Source organism: Phoca vitulina, unplaced genomic scaffold, assembly GCF_004348235.1.
Source record: "Phoca vitulina isolate PV1807 unplaced genomic scaffold, GSC_HSeal_1.0 scaffold8, whole genome shotgun sequence".
Taxonomy (NCBI): domain Eukaryota; kingdom Metazoa; phylum Chordata; class Mammalia; order Carnivora; family Phocidae; genus Phoca; species Phoca vitulina.
In genome coordinates, this window is record NW_022589711.1 from 28,118,653 (window position 1) to 28,137,471 (window position 18,819).

Genomic DNA, 18,819 nt, shown 5'->3' on the forward strand with positions numbered 1-18,819 from the left:
TTTTGGTTCAAAAGTGATTGATGTAGGGGCGACTGTGTGGCTTAGTCAGTTAAGCATCCAACTCTTGATTTCGGCTCAGGTCATGATCTCAGGGTTGTAAGATCAAGCCCTGTGTTGGAGTCTGTGCTCAGCTTGAGATTCTCCCTCTCCCTCTGCCCCTCCCCCTGCTCATGGCTCTAAATAAATATATAAATAAACAAATAAAATCTTCTTTTAAAAAGTGATTAATGTAAAAATTATGATGTAGAAATGCATGATGGAAATTTCATAGCACAACTGAGAATGAATCTTTTCACCTATATATGGATTCATTCATCCTTTTATTTATTATCAACAAATATTCACTAAGCAGTTACAACGTGTCAGCCCCCTCTTTTTCTGGTGCTTAGAATGATCAGAAAACATATTAGACAAGTATCCTTCCCCTTCAATTTTACATCCACGTGAAAGAAGATATAAAATAAATAACAATAAGGAAATTATACAGCATGTTATCTGTTGATCAATGTTTTGTTTAAAAAAAAAAAAAAAACATAGAGAAGGAAAAGGAATTGGCAGTGCAAAGTAGTCCAGGGTAGAGGGAAAGTTGCAATTTTAAACATGCTGTCAAAGCAGTCTTAGTGGTAACATATCTTTGATCAGACTTGATATAGACAAAAAAGTTAGCAATGCAGATACCTGAGAAAGAAATGTTCTCATAAAAGGAAACAGCCAATACAAAAAGCCTGAAGTCAGAGCATGCCCACTGTGTTCAGGTTCAGCAAACAAACAAGGATAGCTGGAGCAGAGGAAGGGCAAGAGATCAGGTTTTCAGGTAATAGGGGTCAGTCCACATAGAACCTGGTAAGATATGTGATGGTTAATTTTAAGTGTCAATTTGATTGGGTCATGGGGCACTCAGATATTTGTTTGTTTGTTTTTTAAAGATTTTATTTATTCATTTGACAGAGAGAGACACAGCAAGAGAGGGAACACAAGCAGGGGGAGTGGGAGAAAGAGAGAAGCAGGCCCCCTGTGGAGCAGGGAGCCTGATGCGGGGCTCGATCCCAGGACCCTAGGATCATGACTTGAGCCAAAGGCAAACGCTTAACAACTGAGCCACCCAGGCGCCCGGCACTCAGATATTTGGTTAACATTATTTCTAGGTATGTCTGTGAAAATATTTACAGATGAGATTAGCATTTGAATGAATGCAGTGACTAAAGCAGGTTGTTCTATCCAATGTTGTTGGTACCATCTAATCCACTGAAGGTCTGAATAGAAAAAAAAGAAAAGGAAAGAAAAGAAAAAAAAGAAAAAAGCAGAAAAAGGGAGATGTCATTCTCTCTGCCTGACTGTTTGAGTGGGACATCAGTTTTTTGCTCTCACACTGGAACTTACACCATTGGCTCTCTGGTTCTCATGACTACAAACATGGATCTACCAGCTTTCATAGATCTCCAGCTTGCAGATATCAGACTGTGGTACCTCTCAGCCCCCATAATGACAAGAACCAATTCCTTATAGTAAGATGTAGATGCAGATATAATTTAATACATAGATAAAATCTCCTGTTGATTCTATTTCACTGGAGAACTCTGTCTAATACAGGCATTTTAAGGACTTTGGCTTTTATTCTCAGAAAAATGGGACACCACTGAAGATTTATGAGCAGTCATAAATCTTTGACTTTGTTTAAGGATATATTACGGAGTGGCGCCAGGGTGCCCCAGTCGTTAAGCATCTGCCTTTGGCTCAGGTCATGATCCCAGGACCCTGGGATTGAGCCCCACATCAGGCTCCCTGCTCAGTGGGAAGCCTGCTTCTCCCTCTCCCACTCCCCCTGCTTGTGTTCCCTCTCTCGCTGTGTCTCTGTCAAATAAATAAATAAAAATCTTTAAAAAAAAGAATATTTTACAGAGAAGTAAAGTAATGATGCTACAGATGGTAGTAGCTTGGTACAAGGAGACATTAGAAGAAATGGTGAGAAGTGGTTGGTTCGTTGATATATCTAAGAACTTCCTCATGCAATGTATATGAGGTGGGAGAGAGAGTGGTCAAGAATGTCACCAAGTTTTTCATCAGAGGAACTGGAAGGATGCAGCTGCCATTAGCACAGATAGGAAAGACTGTGGCTGGGGCAACACCATATTAGAATCTCTCAAATCCCCATGAGGTTTTCAGAGTAATGTGACTCAGATGAAAATAACTGCCTTGAAAAATGAGACTAATGTCATAGTACAAAGGTATTTACTTTTAATTTTTTTCTATACAAATGATCTTATTACAAAGAAAAAAAGATAAAAACATATTAAAGGAAGATAAAAAGATGGGCAAGATGAACACTTTTTAGGAAACTATGATGACACTTTTATAGAAATTAGAGATAAACCTCCCCTTACCAATTATGACAACACTGCCTATATCTTTAGACCATTTCAATTTACAGAATAAGCAGAAAATAATTTAGTTACTATTCTACAAAACAAGTAAAAAAAATACATTTTGGAATAGTAGTTTTCAAATGGTTTTGTAGAACCCCAGGTTTCTCAGAGATCAGGTGTGCAGGGGGGACCAAGCAAGCAGAGCATAACTTCACTTCTATCGTGTTGTACATATTAGCATTGAATAATTGAATTTATATACAAAAAAAAGGGGTACTACTGTCATTGAAGTGTGAAAAACACTGCTATAGAGGAAGGCCTTTCATTTTATTCCTCTACTGAAAATATGAACTTACTTTTTTTCTTAAATACTATCATGAATTTTAAATTTGAAGTAAAGTGGGAACCCAAGGTTAATAACAAGAAATACATACATGTGTGTGAAATATTCATAAGACTATATCTGACTACTTTTGTTATGGAGGATGGCCAAAGTCCAACAATAATTATTTTCTTTATCCTTACGGAAGAAATAACAACTGCATATAAATATTATGAAATCTAATTGTCATTGTATTACTTTTAACTTACTTATATGGTATTCGAATTTGAAATTTCCCTAAGGGATTCAAGGTATCTCTCCTAAGTATACATGATATTTGCTTCTTAGGAACCTTGACTATTATTATAGAAAATGTAAATGGCATGGAATGGTCAACTGCTTCACATGCATATATTTGCTCATTTCACAATCCATGAGATAACTTTTAATTTTTTTAAAGATTTTATTTATTTATTTTGAGAGAGAGAGCACAGGCAGAGGCAAAGGGAGAGAGAGAATCTCAAGCAGTTTCCACACTCAGCGACCCAATGTGGGGCTCGGTCCCAGGACCCTGAGATCATGACCTGAGCCAAAATCAAGAGTCGGACACTTAATCAAATGAGCCACCCAGGCACCCCAGAGATAGCTTTTAATTTTAAAAAGGGTTTTTCAAGGGAAAAACTAATTTTGATAAGGAGTATTATAAAATAAAAATATAACTAATTATTAAAATTTCAAATTACATAAAGCTCATATTATTCAGAGCGTTTCTTTTAAAACAGAAAATCTAAGAAGCATCCTTAATAAAATAGCTCCATAAAACGTTAGTTGTCTTTGCATATTCAGATCTGGTGATTTTAGATCATTTCATTCAAAGGAAATACTATGAAATTATAGATCAGTTAATAAAAGTGGCCACTGACTTGCATCTGAGGCAAGAAAAATGATTTGGTTCAGTCCAACTAAGACATAATTCAGAAGCAATAGCATTAGTCTCTTTGGAATGCATTACTCCAGCCTCAATATACTTACATTTATATTAGAAATATCATTTTGTTGGGGTTTTTGAGTGGCTCAGTTAAGCCTCTGAATCTTGATTTCGGCTCAGGTCATGATCTCAGGGTCCTGGCATTGAGCCCCAGGATGGGCTCCCCACTCAGCGGAGAGTCTGCTTGTCTCCCTACTCAGCGGAGAGTCTGCTTGTCTCCCTCTCCCTCTGCCCCTCCCCCTGCTTGCGATCTCCCTCTCTCTCTCTGAAATAAACAAAAAAAATATTTAAGGAAAGAAATACCATATTGTTTTTTTGTAAAAACAACAAAAAATAGTTGACCATCTTGGGTCAACAGTTTGTATTTTATACATTGGCTATAAAGTACAGCAGCAGTAGTTCTGCATAACTCTTTATATCTTAATGAAAGTCTGCCTTCTGAAAATCTCATGGTCCTAATTTTTAATGAATATAAAATCTGCATTTATCTAAATTTTACATCATAATTTGCAATGTAATGTATCAGTTAAGTTTTTAAGGTAATTCTGTAAGGAACAAATTATTTAGGAATTCAGAATAAGAGTTTTACAATTATTTGTACAAGTTATTAAATAAAAAAGATAATGTTTATGGGAGGAATAAGATATTCCTTGGAGGATTTTCCCCTCTATGATTTCATATTATGAATTATGGCTATGCTGCTTATTCCAGGATAGTCATATCACTTGTTACATTAAGATATTATGATTATTTATATATTGTTCTCTATTATTGTTGCTTTGATATTTTTGACACAATTTTTGACACAATGTAGCACTTTAAAAATTTACTTCAATGGTATAATTATAAATAAAACATTTAAAGTAAAAAATGCAACAGGGGCTCCTGGGTGGCTCAGTCGGTTAAGCGTCTGCCTTCGACTCAGGTTATGATCCCAGGGTCCTGGGATCAAGTCCCACATTGGGATCTCTGCTCAGTGGGGAGCCTTCTTCTCCCTCTCCTTCTCCCTCTGGATCTCTCTCTCTCAAATAAATAAATAAATAAATCTTAAAAAATGCATCGAATATTAGAACCCATTGTGCTCAATAATTTTTTCACATGCATTGAAGAAAAAAGAATACATAAGGGTTTGAAGAAGAAGCACTGAGATTCAATATTAAATATTATAAGCTACTATTGATTAAAGAGCAGTAAGAAATTAAGGAACCTCTCATTGGAGGTGGTATTGGGCAGAGAGCCAAATAAAGTGAGAAATGAAATGGATTAGACCATGGGGATTAGCATAGGGCCAGGTAGCTTTGGGCACCTTTTCCGAGTCTACGTGAGTGTGGACATATATAGGACCAGAGAAGCCTGTTTCACAGCTATGTTAAGAGTTTGGGCTTTATTTTGATATGTGGCAAGGATCTATGAGATTATTTTAAGAAAGTCATACATGATTAGATTTTAAATTTAAAATGGTCATGTAATGTCCAGCATGGTGACTATAGTTAACAATACTGTATTGTATATTTGAAAGTTGCTAAGAGAGTAGATCATAAAAGTTCTCATTACCAGAAAAAAAAAATTGTAACTATGTGACGTCATAAATGTTAATTATACTTATAGTGGTAATCATTTTGCAATATATACAAATATCAACAAGAGAACAAGGGTGAGAAGGAGAGGGATACTAAGAACTTATACAACAGCATCAGTAGTTATGAGAACAGATACAGATGAGGCAAAGGTAACAAAGATGAGGCAAAGGTAACAAAGCAGCAGTAGTTTTGATCCTGGGTGCCAAAGAAAAGCAATAGCAGGAGAGCAGTAATGGTACCCAAGCAGAGTGACGGGACCTCTGGGACACTTATGAAATGAAAGCATGAAAGTTGTAAGATTTGAAAACTCAGTGTTTTCTGTGGAATGGGGCTTCAGAACCATTGGGGATATTCATTGACATTTCTGTGATTCACTTGCTGTTTCAAAGATAATTAATTCCCAGTGATGCTGAGAGATGAAATGGTAAATCAAAGAGCTAACAATCACCAGCCTAAACATGCAAAAGATCCCTTCCTATTTTTCTGAAAGTAATAAAACCTTAGGGACAAATCACCTGCACTAGAATATTGGCCTTGCCAATTATTTTCTTTGACACGTTACTTAATACTTTTGTTTTTCAGCTATTATTTCTATAGAATGGAGGTAGGAAGATCTTACGAGGGTTAGATGCATTAATATATGTAAGGTATATATTAGTGTTCTATAAGCATAGCTATCATCTTCATTATGGTTGTAATTATTATTTATTACATTATTCAAGAAGAGCTCCTCATTTCAAACAGTAAATCTGATCCTAGTTCCTATATACTTTATGATCAGTAACTTCTAGTTAGTCATTTCATAGATTTTCCTTTTCACATAAAGAAATGAAATATATATTCAAACACTATCCAGTTTATTTCTTTAGAAATTCTTATTTATTATATCATGGAAATCCTATGTTATACAATGAATATTATATACAAACTCTCTTTTTTGGTGGTAGATTATTCTGGATATTACTGGATTTGCTTTGGCCAGAATTTTAAATGTTTTCTCTATGTTTCTGATTTTCTAAGAACATATATCAGTTTGCAACTTTTATGTAAAACACTAATAAGATTCCTGAGTTAGTCAAGATGACTTTCTATATTTGTTTTTTTTTAATTTAAATTCAATTAATTAACATATAATGTGTTATTGGTTTCAGAGGTAGAGGTCAGTGATTCATCAGTCTTATATAATACCCAAGGCACTATCCAGTTTAAATGTAGGTTTTTATCCTTGAAATTCACACATTACAATATTTAAAGTACCTGGGATAGCGATAAAAAATTACTATGATTAAGGGCAAAGAACTACCAATTATTTATAATAAACACAACTAAATATGTATTTATACTGATTATTTTTCTTAACTGTAAGTAATTCTGCCCTTATTAATAAGAACAATCCGGGTCATTTATGTGCAAATGATGCATTACTTATGTATATGACAAAGAGAGAACACCATAGCTATTTAACTATCCAGACATTGTCTTTGTCCAAAATGGACACAAACATACAATGTGAGCCCGCGCGTGCGCGCGCGCACACACACACACACACACAGGCACACATGAAATTTATATAGAAAAATGCATACATATAAATTTACCTGGATAGTATTTTATTAATAAACCTTGTGCTACGCACTCCTCTAAGAGGAAAATAAAGTATTTCACATGCAATTTTTTTTTCTTTAATAACGTAGTGAAAAATCACAGGAAACCTAAGACCAAGATCCAGATAATAGTGCTATTACAGCCTTTTTGATTGTGGGCCACTCTACTGGACATGTGCTTTAGGAATAAAAAATAATAATAATTATATAACATTTACATCTTTCAAATTTATAATTATTTTAAATTTGGAACAATTTTAGCCTCCCCAAATTTGTGCATTTATACTGACTTCTAAAGTCAGTTAGTCTAAAGTGTAAGTGAAGATTCAAAAATTGAATTATTCAGTCTTTGTTCTGGATTAACATTTTATAGCAATACATGGACAATTTGCCCATTCTCAAATACAATATTGCTTATACTGTATCAGGCATTTATTATGTTTACTAATCACTCTCCAAGAAGGTTCATTAGTAGGTAGTGGAATTCCTACAGATTGAAAATAAAAAATAGATTAAACAACACCCATCTTTAGTTTGTATACAAATACTCTTTTTTTTCTATAAACAGAATCATTATAGGTTACACAAGGTAGGAATTATCTAAAATAAATTCAATGATGAATAGTGTCAATGGCTGTTTTTCTGACATGCCTTTAGGTTCTGATAAGGAATCCAAGTCACAGAACTTGAAATATGTTTCCACCTGTTCTGTAAGAGATGGTGATCATTTCCTTTGCTTATCATTTCCTTCCCACTCCCGTATCTCCTTCTTCAAGAACATGGTTATGCCCTTTTCAGTCTGCTCCGAAAACTCTTTCCAAGGAAGCCCTTGCTACCATCTTCTGGTAATCACTGATATAACTACAGGTGTTCACTTGTCCCACACCAAGACTACTGAAATTCTCTTCCCTACTAAAAGACCACAGACAGTGATTGCATTCAGGCTCTGTTGAGCATACAAACATAAAGGCAGTATAATGCCAAGCAGCCATTTTCTACCATGTACCTTCCTCAACCAGTAAAAAAAGAGACCATGTGGAGTGATAAATAACAAGGAAGTAAATGATCCTTGACTCCTGGTAGCTTTAATCTTCTTGGTCTTAGTCCTCTGGGTAATATTTTGGAATCACAGTAAGACTTTGGATCTCAGTAATCCTCTCAAATTCTTTCTAATAATTATGGTAGTTTCACTGGTTACTTATATCAAACCAGTATTTATAAGTAACGAATACTAGATTCTTAAAACCAAATGATTCTAGAGTAAGACATTATGCATTAGAAATTGAATGTATATTGAATAGTTTTAGGGTTGGAGAAAGAGCAATCACATAGAAAAATAAAAGTAAAGAAACTAGAATTGATAATACCTAAAACCATCAGGAAAACTAAATGAAAGTACATAATTTCGAAAATTTGCTTTTTCAAATCCTCACTCAATTATGAACCCATAACAAACTCTCTACTAGGTACCAATGGTTGCTGCTTTTGTCATGAGAATATTGGTGGGATTGTTTATCCAATTTTCTGAAAGATCAAACAATGAAAAAAGGATCAGGGACAGGAAACTGGTAATATTAAATAATGTGATCTTTTACTTTACCAATCTGCTCTTCAACTGAGTATAATATGCTATATAACCCCTGAAGAAAAACATTGACTCCAGGGCTAGAAGTCCTGCCTATAAAACAATCAATAATTTACTTAAATTCTCTGTGTTTCAGTTTCTTCCTTTTAGAATAAAAGCAATTATAGTACCTACTTTGTGTCATTATTCTGTGTTAATATTTATCAAGTATTTATACATACATATTCCTTCCTTTCTTCTATGTATGTAGCTAGTCTAAACTTTCAACTCCTCATAGCTGGATTATTCCGATTGTTTTCCATTGCATCCCTTGGTGGAAAAAAAGAAATTTTCTGTAAAATTCACCTTCATCTTATATATCACTGCCACATACATGTTATTAATTTTGCACATAATCCATCCATGTGCCAGATTAAAAAAGAAATCCAGGACTAACAGTTATTTTCTCATGATGAAGTTTACATGTGTCAGAGAGGACCCTTCATTAGTTAGACTTATTTCTATGATTTATATTTTCCTTGTATCTCCACCCAACACTTCACTTAGATGAGTGTTTCTACTCAAGTTCAACAAACATGTCATACACATTCTTCTCCACATTATTCTTATTCATTAATTCAATCATTTAATTATGTATGCAATCACTATTTATGATTTCATATTTAATTAAAGCTGTTGTGCATACAAAAATTAGTAAGTCATGATTTTTGCTGTATTCTGAAGTCAAAGACATGAAACCATGTAAATAATTTTACTACAAAGTGATATGTACTGTAATGAAGGTTTTATAACTCGGCCTATACCCTAAAAGAAGCTTATACTTCTTTTTAAAATTAATTTTTTCATACATACAAAAAGTACAGATAGTGATACAACAAATGCCCTTTTAACTACCACTTTGAATAAGCAAGTATTAATATTATGTTACATATGTTTCAGATCTTACCATTCCGTAATCAAATTAGTTTGGCCCATTCGTCTAGTCACTAGGAATAGCCACCAATATAATTCCCAAAGACATTTTAAAATTTTTCTTTTACGTGTGCTACTGCAAAATATGGAAGAACATCTTCATAATTTAGCCAATTCCCTACAGTACAGCTGAGTCCAAGTGTAAGTAATGATGACATTTTTTGTGAAAGTTTGGTAGTAGCTAAGACCATATAAATAATCTCCTTTAGGTTGGTTCTGACTATTCTACACCTAAGAGATTTCCAAGGTTAAATGGCTCCTTATGTACACTTCATCTTCTAAGATCTGCTACATTTTTTTTGCTCAATAATTAAACCCTACCAGAATGACTGATATAGTGAATTTATTTCCTTCAGAGGAGAATTCCTTTTCTCTCTCCCAATAATGTATTCTTCCTCCAATGAGTCTGACATATGGCCTAACTATTAAATAATAAAATCATATGTGACTGGGATTTAGGATGATTCAATTTCAAATAAAATCATATTGGTTTATCACCATCTTTCCTTTAGTAAAATATGAAATAAAGATTAATCCTTAATATCCTACCTGTTTTTAGTTCAGTTTTTTTTTTTTTAGGAATATCCTCTTAGCAATTTTCTGATCCAAAAACACAAACTCTAGACACTTACATCCATGCATTTGCATATACTAAAATGATGGAAAACATAAAAATAAAGCAACAGAAGGGAGGAGGGTAGGAGGATGGAGTAACTGGGTGATGGGTATTAAGGAAGGCACGTGTTATGATGAGCACTGGGTGTTATATGCAACTAATGAATCATTGAACACTACATCAAAAGCTAATGATATACTATATGTTGGCTAACTGAACGTAATAATAATAAAAAAATGTAGCAGGGGCCAAAGAAGCCGGTTTTGTGGGGAAAAAAAATAAAGCAATACATTTTAGGCAAAGTACTCTCAAAATCAAAATATGGTATAGTTTATTTCCCAAACAGAGTATTGAACTACTCAATCTAAAGCATTCATATTTACTAGGTTGAACCATATGAAATTAAGATATGTATTTTCAATTTATTTTTCTCTTAATATAAGTGTGATGGTTAGTTAATTTTATGTGTCTGGAATAAGGGATGTCCAGATTAAACAATTATTTCTCGGTATATGGGTAAGGGTGTTTCCAGATGAGGTTAGTATGTGAATCAGTGGACTCAATAAAGTAGATTGCCCTTCCCAGTATGATGAGCATCATCTTATCTGTTGAGGACCAGAAGGGAACAAAATGGTGGAGGAAGGAGTAATTGACCCCTTTTGCTTCTTGCCTTACTGCTGAGCTGGAACTTTGGTCTCCTCCTGCCCTGTAACTGATATTTAGACCATCAACAATCTTGGTTTTCAGGACTTTGGACTTAGACTGGAATTATATGACTGGCTTTCCTGGGTATCCAGCTTGCAGAATATATATTTATTATAATATACAATATTATATCTCTCTCTGCCTCCTTTCCTCCTTCCCTCCCTCTCTCTCTTTCTCTCTTTCCCACTCCCATTGGTTCTGTTTTTCTGGAGAACCTTAACTAATATAATGGCCAAATAAGACCATTTTCATATGGTTTAATCTAAGAATTGGATTGCTTCATTGTATTCAAGGCTTTCTTGAGAACAAAGGTTTGCAAGATGTTTCTCTTTCTGAAAAAAATATTAGGGGAATAAATCTACCTACAACAAAATTAATACATATCATCTATCTTAGAAGACAGAGCATATGTTTAATATTTTGAATAAATTATTTTATAGATTTAAAACCTAAATTTTGTCTTTGTAAGCATTCTGTTATAGGCAAATATATAGGCTACTATAGGAAAAGTACACCCCAAAATATAACAATGATAGTGTATATTTAAAAGATGTAATATATATATATATATATGTAGATATATATATATGTAGATATATATATAGATACATATATATATGTAAATGCTACATATATATATGTAGATATATATATAGATATATAGATATATAGATGTAAATGCTTAAAAGCACCTATGTGGCTCAAAATGAAACTGAAATCCAATATAATAAACAGAGACTAAAGCCATAAATCTACAGGGTTTCTAGGGTAAGGATTTAAAAACTGAATTTTTTGAGTGAAAGCACCCAAGCCAGACATATGACAAGAAATTAGAAAAACTGCATATAAAACAAGAAAAATATAATGTACCAGGCACATACTATGTAAAATAAATTTACATAGTCACATTAATATATGAAAATTTGAATGTAATACAGCAGATGACAATAATAATAAAGGAAAAGGGACAAACATATTAAGATTATAAATTCATAAACATATATAAGAATCACTAACCTAAGGCATTTAACAATATAAACTTGATAGATACAAAGCAGAAATGATATAATTACACAGAAAAAAATTAAAATTCATGAGCACTATTGAAGCTTTTAATGTGCTAGTCTCAGAAGCATTTATGCTTCAAGAATACCAAATTTTGAAATGAGTTTGAGATATATGGAAATCATCATTAATAATTCTATAATAAGTAAGATATATTAAGAACTTATGCTGTAGCAAGTACAGATCACTTTTTAAAGATTAATTTTGGGGCGCCTGGGTGGCTCAGTTGGTTAAGCGACTGCCTTCGGCTCAGGTCATGATCCTGGAGTCCTGGGTTCGAGTCCCACATCGGGCTCCCTGCTCAGCAGGGAGTCTGCTTCTCTCTCTGACCCTCCTCCCTCTCGTGCTCTCTCTCATTCTCTCTCTCGCAAATAAATAAAAAAAAATTAAAAAAAAAATTTTTAAAGATTAATTGTTTAGGCATACTTACCAAAAGATTGATAAAGAGCAAAACAGAATATGCAAGTAAAAAACCCAAACATCAATGCACACACACACACAAGAAACAAAACCTTAAAATCAGTACAATATAATGTAAATAACTATGCCACTTATTCTGAAAGCGTAGATTAAATGACCAATTATTGAAGAAAAATGCATTTTCAAATTGTTTAGGAAGAAAAAAACATGAATATAGAAATGACCATAACAATTATGAAATGGCTATTAAAATTAGAAAAAAAATTCCCTCTCACTCTTGTAAGAGACTCCAAACTCAAATGATTTTAACCCAAATTTTATGTAAATTCAAACATCTTAATCAATGTAAAAAAATTGAAATATGTATGCACCTCATTTTATGAAGTTTGAATTGTAGCGGTTTGAATAGTATCCTTCCAAAATCCCGTGACTACTTGGAACCTTAGAATGTGGACCTATTTGGAAACAGGGTCCTTGCAGATTTAATTAGGTAAGACTAAGTCATACTGGATTAGGATGGGCCCTAATTCAATGATTAGTGTCTTTATAAAAGGGGAGGGACGTTCAGGCACAGAGCCAGCACAGACATACAGAGGCAAGAAGGCGATAGGGTGACAGAGGCAGATTGGAGTGATGCAGCTACAAACCGTGAGCATAGGATTGCCAGCAAACACCAAAAGCTAGGAAGAGAGTAGAAGGATTTTCCCCTAGATTCTTCAGAGGAAACATGTCTCTGCTCACACCTTGATTCTAGATTTTAACCTCCAGAAGTGTAATGGAATAAATTTCTGTTGTTTTAAGCCACCCCGACTGTGGTAATGCTTTATGGCAGCCATGGGAAACAAATAGGCGACAGGAGCAAAGCTATGATTCTAAACCAAGGATAAAATGAAAAAAAAAAAATGCCAATCTTACTTATGATCCTGGATTTAAAAATCTTTCTGAAGAGTCAGTTGATGCTAGAACATGTATATTAGGGGTGCCAACCCCCCGACACACAGTAGAAAATCCTCATATAACTTTTGACTCCCCAGGAACTTAACTACTAATAGCCTACTGTTGACCGGAAGGCTTACTAATGTAACAGAAACTGTCAAAGAATACACGTTTTGCAGTATATGTATTATATACTGTATTCTTACAATAAAGTAGGCTAGAGAAAAGGAAACGTTATTAAGAAAATCAGAGAGAAGAAAAAATACATTTAGGTATTGTACTGTATTTATCCAAAAAAAAATCTGCATATAAAGTGGATCCTTGCAGTTCAAACCCATGTTGTTCAACAGTCAACTGTATTAACAAATTGAGTCCATCGTGTATTTGAAAACTTTATGACCAAATGGAAATGAGGGAAAAAGTTATCAACAAATATTGGCTATCACAAAGACAGATTGAGGGACAAAAATTGAAGTGGTTATCTCAACAACTGTGGAAGAATAATTCTATAAAATCCAACATTTATTCATAATTTTATTTTATTTTTATTTTTTTATTATTATTATTTTTTTTATTATTCATAATTTTAAAAAGCAAATCCTTTAGCAAAATAAGATTAGAAGAAAAATGGTTAGCCTCATAAAGCATATCTACCAAAAATTCTTGCAGACATAACACTTAAAAGTGAAGATTTAAAGACATTGTCAGTAATTCCAGGAACAAATCAAGAAACCTCTCACATCACAATCACGTAACACCAGATGCTATAGACAATGCAAGATGTCTACAAAATAAGAGCTATATAAATTGGGGGGGAAACCCAAAGTTGTCTTATTTGCAAAGAATATAATTTTCTAAGGAGCAAATTGTCTCTTACAATGTCCTCTCAGGAAATCAAACAAAATCTATTTGTAATATTAAAACATTAAGCAAAATTGCTGAATATAAGTTGAAAGCACAAAAATTAGTATCATTTCTATAAAAAGAACTAGTATGACAAAAAGAAGGCAAGAACTGTTCAAACTACTCAGTAAAATTTCTTTACAAAGAAAAAAAAAGAACATGGAAAATGGAATATTTTCAAAGGATACCATTAATAATAGCCAGAAACCAACCTTTCAGAGTTTCTTGGAATAAACTAAAGGGATGCCTGGTTGGCTCAGTTGGAATAAATTAAAGAAATCTGGGGCATCTGGGTGGCTCAGTCGTTAAGCATCTGCCTTTGGCTCAGGGCATGGTCCCAGGGGCCTGGGATCGAGCCCCACATCGAGTCCCACATCAGGCTCCTTGCTCCGTGGGAAGCCTGCTTCTCCCTCTCCCAGTCTCCCTGCTTGTATTCCCTCTCTCGCTGTCTCTCTCTCTCTCTCTCTGTCAAATAAATAAATAAAATATTTAAAAAAAAGAAATCTGTCAGAAACTTTTGAATATGGTAAAAAATATTGTCCATAGACATAAAAGAAGACCTAAATATTGAGATACTAGACTCATGCATATAAGAAAGTACAATATTATAAAATGTAATAGTGCTTTACCGCCATGATAAAAACCACTGTAATTTCAATATAATCATCAGTATTTTCCATAGAAATCAAGAAACTATTGTAAGTTAATATACAAGTGTAAAGGTATAATTCTTAAGGAAAGAAGAGCAAGAGAGGCAAACTGTTCTTATCATATGTAACCATGTTTGTAAAACTACACAAATTAAAAAATAATGGTCACTAGTATAGAAATAGATATATAGATCAATAGAACATAACAGAAAAGAACATCTAGAAAGAGACTAAACATTTAGAAACAAAAAAAAAAGCTCTATAAACACAATTAAAAGACACGTAATAGAGTAGAAGATATTTGTAACCCTAAAACAGAGAAAATGGTAAAAACCAGAATACCAAGAGGAAAAGAGTAAATAAGCATTTTATTGAAGAGTACCTATTTTTGAACAATACATATATGAAAATATGTTCAATATGACTAATAAGGAGATGCAGATTAAAATAAGTTACTGCACACCTAAAAAGAGAGGCAAAAATTAAATTTCTCATAGCAATTATCTAGAAATATTGAAGGAAATTGGGCCTTGCATACACCTGTAGTAATATTATAAACTTTTAGAATTATTTTGGAAAACTCTTTTGCCAAATTAAAAAATATATAAATTTAAAATATATTTAGGGTCACCTGGATGGTTCAGTCGGTTACAGTTCCATGGCTGACTCTTCATTTCAGCTTAGGTCATGATCTCAGGGTTCTGGGATAGAGCCCTGCATCCAGCTCTGCGCTCAGTGGGGAGCCTGCTTAAGGATTCTCTCTCTCTCCCTCTGCCCCTCCTCCCACTCTCTCTCTCTTTCTCTCTCTCTCTCTAAAATAAATAAATAAATATATTTTTTTATAGACTTTATTTATTCATTTGTGAGAGAGAGAGAAAGCACAAGCAGGGAGAGTGACAGGCAGAGGGAGAAGCAGGCTCTCCGCTAAGCAACGATCCAGATGCCGGATTCGATCCCAGGACCCAGAGATCATGACCTGAGCCAAAGGCAGTGACTTATCTGACTGAACCACCCAGGCATTCCTAAAATAAATAAGTCTTTAAAAAATATTTATCCAGCAATTCTATTTCTAGGAAGACATTTTCTTTTTTTATATATTTATTTATTCATTTTTATTTAAATGCAATTTAGTTAATATATACTGTATTATTAGTTTCAGGGGTAAAATTTAGTGATTCATCAGTTGCATATAATGCCCAGGGATCATTAAATCAAGTGTCCTCCCTAATACACATCACCCAATTATCCCATTCCCCCCTTCCCTCCAGCAACCCTCAGTATGTTTCCTAGAGTTAAGCGTCTCTTATGGTTTGCCTCCCTCTCTGTTTTGATCTTATTTTATTTTTCCTTCCCTTCCCCGATGTTCATCTGTTTTGCTGCTTGAATTCCACCTATGAGTGAAATCATATGGTATTTGTCTTTCTCTGATTTATTTTGCTTAGCATAATACCCTCTAGTTCCATCCACATCACTGCAAATGGCAAGATTTCATTCTTTTTGATGGCTGAGTAATATTCCACTGTGTGTGTGTGTGTGTGTGTGTGTGTGTGTGTGTGTGTGTGTGTACCACATCTTCTTTATCACTCATCTGTCAATGGACATCTGGGCTCTTTCCATATTTTGGCTATTGTGCACATTGCTGCTATAAACATTGGGGTGCATGTGCCCCTTCAAATCACTATGTTTGTAAGGGAGACATTTTCATATGCACACAGGAAATGTGCATGTGTATTAATATCAGAATCAATCTTAAAATATAAAACTGAATATATATATTGACATAATGGAATACTTATTACATGACAGTTAAAATGAATGCACTATTTCTAAATAGATTGCATTTTTATGTATCAAAGAAGATATATTTTTAAACTCAGTGTTGAATGAGAAAAGGGTATTGAAGAACAATGCATACAATTTGTTATTTACATAAATTTTAAACAGTGATAATACTTTGTAAGTTTTACATATATATCTGATAGGAAAAATGTATCAAACACAGATTAAATAGGTAACTCCAGTTGGCAGTAATGGTTTCTTTCAGTGAGAGAAAAGGTTATAGGACTGTACTGAAGGGAAGTAAGGGAAAAGTCAAGTTGAATTTCTACATAAATTCAAAAAGTATTCTCAAATTTTGTTTTATGTTCTTTCCTCTCTATAGACATTTTTAAAAATTTTTTCATATTATACCTTTTGTTTTTTATATATTTTTAAAGTTTTCTCTAATTTCTTTATCTGATTTTAAACATATTTCCCTCAATTGGCTCTTCATTGGATACTGTGACACATTTATATTTTTTTCATCTCTGATTTCATTTTAATTTTCTCCTGTGAGTTTTTTCAATCTCCTTGAGTATACATACTTAATGTTATTAAATTCTCTTTCCTGTTTTCTTTTAGATTTTTTAATTTAAGACTTTATTGAATTTCATCTTAAAATATCAGGAGAGAAAAATAAAACCTGGGATAATTTTCAAATTAGTCACACACCAGGGCTTACATTCATAAGCTTTGAGAAAAATTGCTTATGATAGATCATTTAAATTATATTCTAAAGAAAGAGGCAGAAAGTATATAAACATTGATAATATCAGTGTCTCTTCCAATAAGAAGTGAGATACTCAGTTGAAGTTTACTCTCCCTTGGCCCAGGTGTACATAATGTATATCCCTATAGACTACTTTTTTCAAAATCTTCTTATATAAATTAGGACATTCCTTTATGTAGTGCAATAGAAATATAAAAATACTCCCAAATTATATTCTATCGACTAATTTACATTTTTATTTTGAATAATCCTAGGAATATACTTTTTTAATAAATTTCAAGGTAACTGTATACAATCCTTTTCCTGAATTGTTTTGTTCTTTTTTTTATTAAGTCCATGAATTTATTTCCTGTGTCCAAATATCCGCATGACATCTTTCTCTTACTCATTGCACTGAAAACTGTAGCATAAAAGTAAAAACTACATTTTTGATGATTCAGGATATATTTCTTATCAATATGACTGACTTTAGTATATTTTCAAAGTGTATATTTTAGTGTAATTTCAAAGGATATGATTAACTCATTAAGCATACTATCAATAAAATAGAGCCATTATTTAATCTTGGATTCTGGCAAAATATCAAATTGATTAAGCAACAAATCAAATAAAGCTACCAATCCTTTGTTTTCATTATCAAAATTTCCTCAAAACTTTTGTGAAAAACCCTTGCACTTTCCCACTTAGGCTCCCACTTTTTTTTTTTTATTATTATGTTATGTTAATCACCATACATTACATCATTAGTTTTTGATGTTGTGTTCCATGATTCATTGTTTGCGTATAACACCCAGTGCTCCATGCAGAACGTGCCCTCTTTAATACCCATCACCAGGCTAACCCATCCCCCACCCCCTCCCCTCTAGAACCCTCAGTTTGTTTCACAGAGTCCATAGTCTCTCATGGTTCTTCTCCCCCTCTGATTTCCCCCCTTCATTTTTCCCTTCCTACTATCTTCTTTTTTTTTTCTTTTTTAACATATAATGTATTATTTGTTCCTTCCAAGCTCTCTTGGCTTTTCTCCTTCTATTTTTCTAGAATTTCCCCTAAAATAAAAGCTAAGATATTATTTCAGAACAGAAACTATAGTACTCTTTTGAAATAATTCTGCTAAATCTTAATTTTACATGAATCCATATGCTTCCCGCAATGCACTTATATTAAGCATGTCACATGACATTGAGACACATGATATTTATGTGACTCAAACATAGATTTGTTTCTTTGAAGATGTTCTTTAATGTTGTATCCTATTCAGAAACACCATTACCCTAGATCTAGGTGATACCTACGAAATTCTACTCACCTTCTCACTTTAAAATTTGCACTTCTCTTCAACATTCACAAGTAATATTCCTGGTTCCTATTTTCTTATTTTTACTACTAAAAATCATTGTCTTTCTTCTATGGCATGCATATAGTATCCATTAAAGTTTTTTTTGATCTGGGTATGTCTTACCTTTCTACTCAAATATATGTTTCTAATCTTCACACTACATAATCCATAATTTATAAAGAGCTCACTTTTTTAATATCAGAATCCATGGAATCCAATCTTATTT